The sequence below is a fragment of the Dasypus novemcinctus genome, chromosome 13, assembly GCF_030445035.2.
Source record: "Dasypus novemcinctus isolate mDasNov1 chromosome 13, mDasNov1.1.hap2, whole genome shotgun sequence".
Lineage (NCBI taxonomy): Eukaryota > Metazoa > Chordata > Mammalia > Cingulata > Dasypodidae > Dasypus > Dasypus novemcinctus.
In genome coordinates, this window is record NC_080685.1 from 31,753,801 (window position 1) to 31,766,741 (window position 12,941).

Genomic DNA, 12,941 nt, shown 5'->3' on the forward strand with positions numbered 1-12,941 from the left:
ACAGTATAAGCTGTTGGCTTCCCCTGGCCCAGATGACCACAATGGTGAGTGTAGTTCTAAGTAGGTCAGGCTGTCTGGGGCACAGTGGACCTGGACCACTATTCTTAAAGGCCAGTTCGAGAGCGACAAGGGGGCGCGTGTGCCGCAGAGTGTCTCCCCCAGGCCAGCTGAGCCAAGCCTAGGAGAGGGCAATGGAGGTTCTCAGCTCCAGGCAGCTCTGATCCTGCACATATCCGCCCCAATCACAGGACTCACTGGAGCAGGCCTTCTTACATGGGAATCTCTGAGATGGAGGACTGTTTGTGTTTCTTCTCCCTGGATGCAGAGTCCTCCCAGTCATGTTACTCTGGAGGGATGCTTGGAGGACACTAAAGAAGTCGACCAATACCAGGACTACTGCATTTACCAGCCTGATACTGCCGAGATTATCTGTTGACGCTCTCCTCAGGAGCTGGGAGATGGGCACTCCTTCCCTGCCTCATCCTTTCCCCCAGGCCCTCCACCAAACCTGTGTTGCAGACAGAGAGGGGCAGCACACAGAATGAGAAGAAGGCACGACAAAAACCCTGCATTTCTACTTGAGACATTCAAACCTTCTTATTGGTCCCACCCTCTGGGAAAGGCCATGGTGCCAATTTGAAAGGTGCTAGTTACCTGAAGCCTTGATATTTCTTATGGACACCCCACAGTCTTCTTCCCTGGCCGGAACAGAATCTGAAGACTTCATTTGTCTACCTTCACACCACCACTGCCCATCTTGGTCTCTTATCTTTGAGGGCTTTTTTTGCCTTTCACTTACTTTTACTTTTACTTTTGTTTGTCCTGTCTTGCACTTTGTAAAGGGAGTCCTCCAGTTTCTACCCGTGAATGGCCATCCAAAGTGTTGGGCCCGCAAATCATTCTGAATCTTCTGGGCCTTCAGCCACCCTCTTACCGTAAGAGCTACAGTCTCATGGAAGAAGGAGCTTTTCCTCTTCAAGCTTCTCCTAAGGAGACCGTTGAAAGCCAGTTTCTCAGCTCCACACCTTCCTCTCCTTAGAGACATGTCTTCAGTCCTCCCACTATGGCGAAGTAGGTAAAGTGTAATGGAGGAGGAGACAATCTCCTGCCTCTTGGGTCGTAGGATACATTATCATCCCAGACTCTCCTTTCCTTATTTTTCTTGTACAATATTTTCCCCATCATCTGTGCCTCTCCCTCTCCCTCTCTCGTTTGTCTCTGTCTCACATGCACGTAGAGTTGTAAAGGTTTTGTGTATTATTAAAGGGACCCCTGGCCCCCACTTTCCCATCTAATAATTTAGGGACTGGGATTGGGTTTGAGTAAAACATGTCTTGGTGGAGATAGTACAGTGGGCTTCTGTTCCCCAGAACTAGATACCAGACCAGCTGGAATTTTTGAGGTCTTGGTCTAAAGACAAAACTGTAGAAGAAATTTGGAAGACTGGGCAAGACAGAAAACTACTGAGGGACAGGGGAATGAAAATGCAGCCACAACCGTGGACTCCTGTGGATATTAACAATGAATATTCACTGTTATACTGTACGAAGCCATTGAAGTGTAATTAAAAGTTTTTATTGAGCCCCGGAGCTTTGGTTTAAGCGTATTTTGCCGGGGCTGCGGAGAAAGTACACGAATACCCTACATCGCCCGTCTTCGCATAACTCTCCCCCTGCAGCAATTGCCTCTCCCTGTTCCGGCTGGGGTCGGTGATAGACACTCCCCTGGTTCCAATCAGGGCGCCCAGTGCCGGCGGCGGCCAACCGGAGGCTTCAGTGGGCGGGGCGGACAGGCCAGTTAGATTTGGCGGTTCGGCTTCATCATGGCGGAAGCGAGCAACAGTAACACAGGCAGTGGCTGCGAGCAAAAAAGGCCTGAGGGGTCGTCCGCGGAGTCTCTGCCACCCGGCACTATTTCGAGGGTTAAGCTCCTCGACACCATGGTGGACACTTTTCTCCAGAAACTGGTCGCCGCTGGGAGGTAAGCTAAAGGAAAGTGAGAAGGGCAAATCTCGCATTGGTTGAGGGGATGAGAGAGAATAAAGGGGTTTTCTCCCCAGCGAGAACCAAATCCCGCGAGATCAGAACCGCAAACCATCCGAGTCACGTGGGTCTCCGGCTGTGGAGGGCAGGCGGGCGGGCAGAGGAGTTGGTTCTTAGGTTTTGTTTCTAACTTTTTACTTTGAAGTACTTTCAAACTTGCTCGACAGTTAAAAAATAATACAAATCCCATACAGAAGATCAAACATACCCCCTACCCCTCCCAGACACCTACATCCACCGATTTTTCACATTTAGCCATATCTGCAGTATCATTCTATCCATCCGTTTTCGGAAAGCTTCAGTGTAGGTTGTATACATTTTGCTCTGTAACTACTTAATACTGCCATCTACATGTCCTAAGAACAAGGATATTCACTTACGTAACCACCTTAAGTGCAGTTGTCAGGTTCAAGGAATTTGACATTGATATAAAGGTTATAGTTTGTATTCCAGTTTTTCCATATGTCCCAATAATGTCCCTTTCAACGTTTTCTTCTCCCTTGCTAGATCCCATCTAGGATCATGAATTGCATTTAATTGTCATTGTCTCTTTAGTTGCTTTTTTTTTTCAGTTGTGGGAACTTACCACATACATTTTCCCACTTCAGTCACGCCCAAGCGCACCATTCAGTGGGATTAAGCACATTCACAATATTAGGTCCTGTCACCAACTTCCATTACTAAAACTCTCCCATCTCTCACCCACTGGTTCCTGTTTTTGATTGGCAGTCTTTAATCAGACAATACTGTCAATTCCTGACCCTTAAGAAGTCAAGTGATGTTTATCAACCCAGGTAACCTGTAGCAGACATGAGACAACTAGCTACTCCTTCCATTAATTCTAGTTTTCAGTAAAAGTCCAGGTGGTTAAAAATTACAGGTTATGGATTTGTTCAAAGTTCCGAACATGGCCTACCACTATGTAGCAAAACTTAATCATTCTGTGCCTCACTTCCTCTTCAGTAAAATGGTAGCAATGTACCCTTCTCTTAGGATATTTTTGAGAATTAAATAATAATTCTCAAAAAGAATTAGAACAGTCTTTGGCACACAGAAATCATTAGCTAATATTATGGAAATTATAATACCTTCTTCACTAGGAGTTTGTCAGCACTAAATGTATTACCATAGGAAGAAACATTTTTCATGCCCTGATTTTTATTTTATGTGAACAATATCATAACAAAATGGGCACTTTAAAGTGTTGCCTATTATCCCATCACCCCAATACATTATTGTTGAAATAACATTACCAGAACTTAAAGGGTTTTTTGCCCTGACCAGCCTCTCCCCCATCCGCCCTCTCTACCCCCACCACATCTGTTCTTTGACATCATCATGACTCCTATCTTCTCACCATCTCAGTACCTCCTGTGTTCTCAGTACTTTACCTTTCCTACATAGATCATATTGTTCATCTCTTCACTCACTGATTACTCAGCAAATATTAGCACCTACTCTGTGCCATGCACTCTGTCACGTGCTGGAGATATAAGGTAGATAAACCTCCCGTCCTCTTGGACCTCACATTCAGTGACTAGAGACATGCGGTAAACAGGATAACCATAGAATTTGGTAAGGCAATGAACAGGTTCTGTGATAGAGAGTAACTTGGGAGAAAGAGAAACACCAGATAGGATGTTTGGGGGAGCCCATTCTGAGGAGAGGACATGTGAGCTGAAACTTCAAGAATGGGGAGGAACTGAAGGAAGAACTTACAGGCAAAGGGGACAACTTGTGCAAAGGCCCAGGGGTGGTCAGAATGTTTTAGGCACTGGCAGAGGCCTTCTTGGCTCTAACATAGTGATGGGAGGGCGAATAAAAGCAGAGGAGGCTGGACTGGCAGATGGCAGCCTAATCATGCAGGGCCTAGTGTGCCATAGTAATGAGTTTGAAAAAAGAATTTGTAATTATCTTTGTTTTTTGTTTTTGTTTGTTTTGTTTTCATTCTTTTTTTTTTCTTATTTTCTTTTAAATGTTACATTAAAAAAATATGAGGTCCCCATATACCCCCCACCCCTGTAATTATCTTTAGGGGCTAGTCATGACACACCATCATCGTATGTTCAGGCGACACCCATCCCTTGTTTGATTTATTTCTTTTTTCCCATGCATGTTCTTACCCTCTCCCCCTCCCTTATAGGCTTCACTCTCTGTTGGTTCTGTCCTCTCCATTTATTCATTTATTCATGAAACAAATAGTTATTGACCATCTACAATGTGCCAGGCTCTGTTCTAGGATTAGAGATATAGCAGTGCTCAAAACAGACAAGATCACTGCCCTTGTGGAGCAGACATTCTGGTGCTGTAAAGAAAAACAAATTGGGGTAAGGCAATAGGGAGCAGTGGGGAGAGGGGTCAGGATTAGTGTGAACATGAGGGAACCATATTTGAACATGCTTGTGTTCTTGTAAAATATGTTGTTTTGTCTGTGTATGTTTTTAGTTTATGTGAATGATGTTGTGCTACATATGTCTTTTCACTCAACACTGTGTAGTTTTAAGGTCTAAGAATGTACTGTGATGGTTCAGAGGTTCTTAGTGCCGTTCGCACCCACCAACTCCTTCCCTGCCATTGGACTTCTGGTTGCCTCCGAGCTCCTCCACAAATTATGCCAGGGTGAATATCCTTGCACACCCCCTCCTGGACGAATGCTAGAATTTCTCTGAGGTGTGTATCAGGGAGACCTTATCCTTCTTCATTGCTTTATGGAGTTTCCTTTATCATATGCTAGCCCCACCCCCAGAATCCTTGAGTCTCTTTTGATCTGTTTGTCTGCCCCTGGGCCAGTGCATATGTGGGAGGGGTTTGTTTGTATTTTTTTTTTTAAGATTTATTTATTTATTCCCCACTTTCATTGTTTGTGCTCGCTGTCTGCTTTCCATGTCCATTCACTGCTCTCTGTGTCTTCTTGTCTTCTCTTTAGAGCACCTGGAACTGAACCTCCTGTGTGGTAGGCGGGAGCTCAATCTCTTGAGCCACATCTGCTTCCCCATTTGGATTTTTTTTGAGATACTAGGGCTGGGGGTTGAACCCAGGACCTCATATATGGGAAGCCAGCACTCAACCACTGAGCCACATTGGCTTCCCTGAGTTGTTTTTGTTTTGTTTTGTTTTGCTTGTTTTTTCATTTTTTCAGGAGGCACCAGGAACCAAACTGAGGACCTCCCATATGGAAGGCAGGAGCTCAACTGCTTGAACTATGTCTGCTGTCATATGTGCTCTTTTTTTTTTAAAGGTCTTATCTCTTTTATTTTTTTATTTTTTTTAAATTCCCCCCGCCCGCCCCAGTTGTTTGTTCTCTGTGTCTCTTCGCTGCATGTTCTTCTTTGTCTGCTTCTGTTGTTGTCAGTGGGACAGGAATCTGTATTTCTTTTTGTTGTGTCATCTCGTGTCGGCTCTCCGTGTGAGCAGCACCATTCCTGGCAGGCTGCACTTTCTTTCACACTGGGCGACTCTCCTTCCGGGGCGCACTCCTTGTGCATGGGGCTCCCCTACACGGGGGACACCCCGCATGGCAGGGCACTGCGCATGGGCCAGCTCCACACAGGTCAAGGAGGCCCGGGGTTTGAACCGCGGACCTCCCATGTGGTAGACGGACGCCCTAACCACTGGGCCAAGTCCGCTTCCCCATATATGCTCCTAACACCGGAACTTAATAGGAAACCTTAAGTCTGGTATAATGAGCCTACCTCATTTCTCTTCCCTTTGGAATTGGCCCAGCTAATTGTGGACCTTGATTTTTCCCTATAAACTTTATTTTTTAATTTTTACTTTTTAAAGATTTATTTTATTTATTCTCCCCCACCCCCCATTTTTTGTGGTTGCTGTCTGCTCTCTTTGTCCATTTTCTGTGTTTTCTCTGTGTGGCTCATCATCTCTTTAGGAGGACCTGGGAACTGAATTGGGGACCTCCCCTGGGGAAGAGGTGCTCAATCACCTGAGCCACCACAGCTCCCTGGTTTGTTGTGTCTCTCATTGTCCTTCCTCTTTATGTCTCTTTTTGTGTCATCTTGTTGCATCAGCTCACTGCACCTGTCTGCCACACCAGATTGCCTTCTCCAGGAAGCACCGGGAACCGAACCCTGGACCTCCCATGTGGTAGAAGCCCAGTGGCTTGAGCCACATCCACTTCCTCCTATAAACTTTATTTTTTTTTAATTTAGTTTTTTAAAGATTTCTTTTATTTCTTTCACCTTCCCTCCCCCCCCCCCCATTGTCTGCTCTCTGTGTCCACTTGCATTATCCGGCAACACTGGGAAACTGTGTCTCTTTTGTTGCGTCATCTTGCTGTGTCAGCTCTCCGTGGGTGTGGCGCCACTCCTGGGCAGGCTGTGCTTTTTTCATGCAGGGTGGCTCACCTTACGGGGCACACTCCTTGCGTGAGGCACCCCTACGCAGGGGCACCCCTGTGTGGCAGGGCACTCCTTGTGCGCTGCAGCGCTGTGCATGGGCCAGCTCCACACGGGTCAGGAGGCCCTGGGGATCAAACCCTGGACCCTCCGTATGGTAGACAGATGCTCTATCAGTTGAGCCATGTCTGTTTCCCAGCCCCTATAAACGTTAGAATGAGTTTGTCTGGTTGCATAAAACATTGAGTTGTAATTTTGGTTGGGATTGTACTGAATTTATAGATCAGTTGGGGAGAAATGACATCTCTAAAATGACATTATCCAGCCACAAACATTATAGAATCTGTCTAGTTAGTCAGATCATCTTTTATGTCCTTCTGTGGAGTTTTAAAGTCCTTTGCAAAGGACTTTTGTATTATTTATTAGGTTGCTTCCTAAGTACTTTGTAGATTTTGTTTTTATTTTGAACGTTCTCTTATTTTCTATTTTCAGGTAAATTACTGATGATTTAGAAAAGAAAAAGCATCGATTTTTTTTCTCCTCCCCTCTGCCCCACCCTGCTGTTTTTGTTGTCTGTGTCCGTTCGCTGTGTGATCTTCTGTGTCTGTTTATCTTTTTGTCTTCTCTTCGTTTTCTACTCTAGGATTCACTGGGATTCAATCCTGGGGACCTCCGATGTGGAGAGAGGTTCCCTGTCACTTGTGTCACCTCAGTTCCTGGTTTCTGTTGCATCTCACCTTGACTCTCCCCTTCGTCTCTCTTTTTGTTGCTTCATCATCTTGCTCTGTGGCTTTCCACATGGACACTGGCTTGCTGTGCCAGTTGCTGCACGGGCATGCCTTTTTATTTACCAGGAGGCCCTGGGGATCAAACCTGGGTCCTCCCATATGGTAGGCGGAAGCCCAATCACTTGAGCTGCCTTCACTTGAGAGCATTGATTTTTATAGGATAATTTTGTGTCTAGCAACCTTGTTCCACACTCTTGATTTTTTTTTAAAAAGATTTATTTATTTATTTATTTCTCTCCTCTCCGCCCACCCCTGCCCCAGTTGTCTGTTCTCTGTGTCTATTTGCTGTGTGTTCTTTGTCTGCTTCTGTTGTTGTCAGCGGCATGGGAATCTGTGTTTCTTTTTTTTTTGTTGTGTCATCTTGCTGTGTCAGCTCTCCGTGTGTGCGGTGCCATTCTTGGGCAGGCTGAACTTACTTTCGAGCTGGGCGGCTCTCATGGGGTGCACTCCTTGCACGTGGGGCTCCCCTACACGGGGGACACTCCTACGTGGCACGGCACTCCTTGCGCACATCAGCACTGCGCATGGGCCAGCTCCACACGGGTCAAGGAGGCCCAGGGTTTAAGCCACGGACCTCCCGTGTGGTAGGCGGATGCCTTATCCATTGGGCCAAGTCCACTTCCTGTCTTCCAGATATTTTCAATCCATGTGCAAGTATCTATATATATCCTCCCCACCACCCGTAAGTATGAATATATAGGTTGCTTTTTTCCTTTTAATTTATCTTGGAGATCTGTTTGTAAATTCACCTTCCATTGTTTAGTCAGCCCCTAAACTGATGGGCATTGATGTTGTTTGCACTCTTCTGCTGTTTCTTATTGCCACATTGTCATACATAACACATACATAGTTGTAGATCTGTAGATTTATTTAGTATTTCATGGAAATGTAACTCATTCAAAAGACTTATATTTTAATTTTAAGTTTTCAAGTTACCCTCTTAAGAGGTTTCATCATTTTACATCCTTACTCAATATGCTACATTGTGTTTCTTCATACTGTAGTCAGTGTTGGGCAAACTTTAAAAAAAAAAACTGTGGCAGTATTACAAATACGCTGTCATTCCTTGTCATTTTCGTTTGTATTTCTTTCCACAATTGTTGCTGTGTCTGTTTCTCCCCATGGTCCATCGCTGTTGTTTTATAGAGGCAGAGGCCATTATTATTGTCAGGTGCAAAGGAGTTTGGTTATTTTTCTAAGCAAGATGGAAAGCCACTGATGCTTTTCAGGTAGTGACAGATCTTTAAAAGGTTCCCTGCTGTGCAGAGAAAAGACTGTTAGCAAGGCTTTCTTAAGGTCTTTGTAGGCTGTCGACACGTTAAGGTTTTGAGACCCCAGCCCACACACCATGTCAGATCTATTAAAAAGCATCCAGTATCTTGATTGAAGTGGTGCTTATGCACAGCCTCATGTGTGATAAAATTGCAAAGCTCTTCACACATACACACATGAGCAAGTGCATGTATATCTGCTGAAATCCGTAAAGCTCTTTGGATTATACCAGTGTCAAGTTTAAGATATTCACCCTGGGAAGGATACATTTCTTTGCAACTTCCTGCAAATCTATGACTATTTCAAATGAAAAATGAAAAAAAAAAAGTTTACACATAAGATATTCATCATAGCACCACATTCAATGGAAAATCACTGAAAAAATGTTCAGCATTTGAGGATTGGTTTCTTAACTATGATAACTAATAAAATACTAAGCAAGAATTTAAAGTTCCATGAGAAAATGATCATGTAAATAAAAGTCAGGCTTCTGGGGGGCAGGGAAGCATCCACATCCTGCATTAAATAGTTTTTATCTAATTATACTAAAATTGTAGTTGACTAGTTGGCATAATGTAATATTTTGTTTTCATTAAAGGTAACAGTTATTACAGTAGTTCAATTCTGAGCTTTTGTTTTTTTAAAAACAGTTTTATTCACATGCCATACAACCTATTCAATGTGGACAACCAGTGGGTCTCAGGATAATCTTTTTATTTTTTTAAGACTAAAACTTGTTCCCTGTCCCTGAAAAGCTGGCCAGCCCAAAGCCCTGTGCCTGGGGTCCCAGCTGCACAGCGGGGGCTGCAGCAGAAGTGAGGAGGGCTGTTGCCGGGGTCCAGGCGGCTGCCTGAAGTAGAACGGGTGGGGGGAAGAGGAGAGAAAGGACGACTCTTCACCAGGTGGCTGGCGGAGGGCAGCGCCACGCCATCTACTGAGATGAGGAAGAGCAGAGGACAGGGTTGGGGGAGAGAAGCTGTTCTTGGTGGCAGCTGAACAGCTGCTTGGACAGGTTCCCCGTCAGGGATGCCCGCAGCCACACCCGTTTCTCGGTTCCTTCACCCTCATCCTTCTGCCCACCATGACAAAACCCCAACTTAAATGTCCTGTCTGCACTTCTCACCTCCACGTGTCTGCCTGCTGAGCACAGCTGTAGAGTCTCACAGGAAGGTGGAAATAGGTGCCTCCACGAAGCCCGTCCTGGGCTGCAGCTGGGCCCTCTGAGCCCACAAGCCCTGTCCCCAGCCAGCTCCCTTGCCCTTCTCCTCAGCAGCTATTTTAAATCTTCAGCATGCACCGTTGGGCTCCTTCCAGGCCTCTTGGACCCACTCAGTGAAAAGGACCACAAAACCTGGTTCATAGAGAACAGGGAGCCCACCAGGCAGAAGTTTCCATGTTGTAAATTTGGCTGAGGAATGCCCAGTCCTGTGCCCAAGCTACCAGTCCATCCATTTCCTTACCTTTACCACCAAGACTATGGCTTCAGGTTTCGACATTCCTAGTCCCTAGTTCCCCAACTCCCGTTTTTTCCTCAACTCAGGACAGTTTGTCCTTGCCATCGCCATTTCTTTAAAACTATTCATTTCGAGGTCAGTAATAACCTCCTTGTGTTAAGTATTGTGGCTATTTTTTACCTTGCTCTTCTTGCATCTGACACTGTTGACCTCGTCTCTTGTTCTTGAAAATTTCCCCTTGCCTTCCATCTCCATTCTCTGCCACTTCATCTCACTAGTGCTCCTTCTTGGGCTCCCCTTCCTCCATCTACCCCCTTACATGTGAGCGTTCATCAGGGCTCTGGCCTTGACCTCTTCCTTCCCCTCCACATGTGTCTGATCACATCCCATCTCATGACTCACTGCTGCTAAAAGCCCTCCAGTGGCTGCCCATTGCTCCCTGCTACAGTCTCTGAGGCCCCACATGCACTGCCTACCTCTTGCGTCCTCCTTCAACCATACTCAGCCATACTGACCTCCTTTCGTTTCCTAGAATAGCATTTCCCTGCCTCAGGGCATTTGCACTTGCTGTTGGCACCACCAGCAAGAGTCTTCTTTCCCCCAGTTATTCTTCACCATGGCACCTGGTTTTAGTCCCTCATCCCCGCTTACAGTCTGTAATTCTTTTGTCTCCTTGTCTACTTGTTTGTGGTCTGCTGCCTTCCCCACAAAATTTAAGGCCCTCGAGGACAGGTTCTTGTCTGTTGTGAAAGCCACTCTTCATGCACTGCTTATCACAGTGCCTGGCACGTGGCAGGCACCCAGTGAAGAGTTCTGGAATAAATGAGGATCCTGAAGTCACATCTTTTTTCCTGAGCTTCAGACCTCTGTATCTAACAGTATTGCTGGAATCTCCACTTGGTGCCCATAGAACCGTCAAGCTCCTTCCCCTCTTCTCTTCCAGTGGACCCTAACTTGGCTGAAGTTACCCCAGCTACCCATTCTCTAGGCCAGAGATTTGGCCCTCTTTCCTCTCCCCTCCCGTCCACCGCCAGCCCTGCTGACGCCGGCCTCTGTCTCCTCCCTTCCTCACCTCCGCCGCTTGCTTTAGGCCTGCACCGTCTCACTGGATTATTGCGCCAGCCTCCAGACGGGGCCTCCAGCCTCAGTCTGCCCCTTCCCTCCGGCCTACTACTCGTTCTGATCACGTCCTTTTCCTCTGTAAAATGTTTAATTGGCTCAGAGTTGCTTCAGAATCAGCGTACGTACAAGACCATTTGTGCCTTAACCTGTCCCCATCTCTTCAGCCCGTCAGGGCTGTGGGTGGGCGACACATGCATGTAAGCCCTTTTTTCTTTCTTCAAGGTACCAGGGCAGGTATTGAACTTGGGACCTTGTATGTGGGAAGCTGGTGCTCAACCACTGAGCCACATAGGCATCCCTGAGTTGGTTTTTTTCATTTGTTTTACTTGTTTGTTTTGTTTATTCAGGAGGTACCAGGATCGGAATCCGGGACCTTCCATGTAGGAGGCAGGCGCTCAATTGCTTGAGCCACATCTGCTCCCCACTTAAGCTCTTCTGCATCCGCTGCTTCTTGCTAGAACATCCTTCCCCTCTTGATAAAGTAGGAACTTATTCATGGCTGATTTCCACGAAGAAGCAACTCAGTAAATGTTCATGTATGAGTAAAGAATTTTAACGTTGTGTGCAAATACTTGCCCCCCCACTCCCGTGTTCATTAAGTTAAAGGCATCCTTATTTTTAAAGCCTTCAGTCCCAAGAAAGAAGTACTTACACTGGGAGTCTCATAAATAATAAATGCTAGTTTATTCACATGTCAGTTATCCAATGAGATATTTTAAACTGTAGATACTTTTCCCCACAACTGAGCATATTTTCAGTGTAAATACTAGCTTGACTAGGGGGCAAATTATTTGGCGCACCCCAGTGTGACTGGAAGATAGACGGCCCTGCTGGGCTCGGTCCAGGGACGCGCGCCTCACCGCCTTCAGCTCGGGTCCTCCATTCACTAGCTTGGCTGAGGAAGCCCCCGGATCTCCTCTCTCAGGCTCCAGAACATAGAGACGTGGCCCTGTGGAAGCCTGCCCTTTGTGGCCTCTTCCTTGTCCTCTAAAAAGGAAGGATTCTTTTCTGTCCTCACAGCCTCTTGGAACTTCTGAGAACTTCTGTTGTCTTATTTAGCTAAAGCAAGCAGAGAAGGTTGTTTCCCCCGTCCTTTTTTTTTGAGGTACCAGAACCTGATATGCGGGAGGCCGGCACTCAGCCACTGAGCCACATGGCTTCTGTGAGTTGGCTTCCTCGTCTCATTGCTTGTTGTTTGCTCATTTTTGCTCATTATCTGCTTGTTTTGCTTTAGTGCATTGTCTACTCATTTTTGCTCATTGCTCATTATTTGTTTGTTTTCCTTTCAGAGGCACTGGGAACTGAACCCAGGACCTCCCATGTGGGAGGCATACATTCAGCTGCTTGAATCACATCCACTCCCCAGGTTGTCCCCTCCTTTGTTCTGTTACCAGTTGGGACCTAGACCAAGAGAGAGGCAGCTGGTCGGTGGGTGGTGGTAGTGGGGCCCAGGTTGAAAACCAGGTGGCACTGTTCAGAGGAAAGCTGGGCCTGCCACGGGTCCCACGGCACCCTGCAGCCGTGCCGCCTGTGGTGTTTGTCCCGGGGGGCTGCCGGGGAGGCGGCGATCAAGCTCCTCAGGTTTTAGATGCCCCTTGGGTCCGACTTGTGTCCGGGACCATTCTTCTCACCTGCGGTGTCCTGTGCAGAGTTTGATTTGTGTAAAGCGACCAAGGAAAGGGGACTAATTGCATTTGTGTGTGAGCTGGTTGAGTTGTAAACTAGTGGCAAAGACCATTGCTGTTCACAGGAAACAGTTCTTCACAGGAAGAAGAGTGGTTTAATATATAAAATATTCCAAGTACTGTCATTCTTTGGAGACATCCCTCTTTGACTGTGCAGATGATGCGTGCAACTGCAGTAGTTCGTTTCTGCAGCGCGGGGATGACTCATTAGCCCCGTGGTGTGTGG

At 46.4% G+C, this 12,941-nt stretch overlaps 1 protein-coding gene across 2 annotated transcripts in view; it reads left to right on the top strand.

The window, feature by feature from the left end:
- Positions 1-12,941, top strand: part of LOC101444292 (solute carrier family 25 member 44) — a 43,165-nt gene that overhangs the window by 15,975 nt on the left and 14,249 nt on the right. The window lies entirely within an intron of this gene.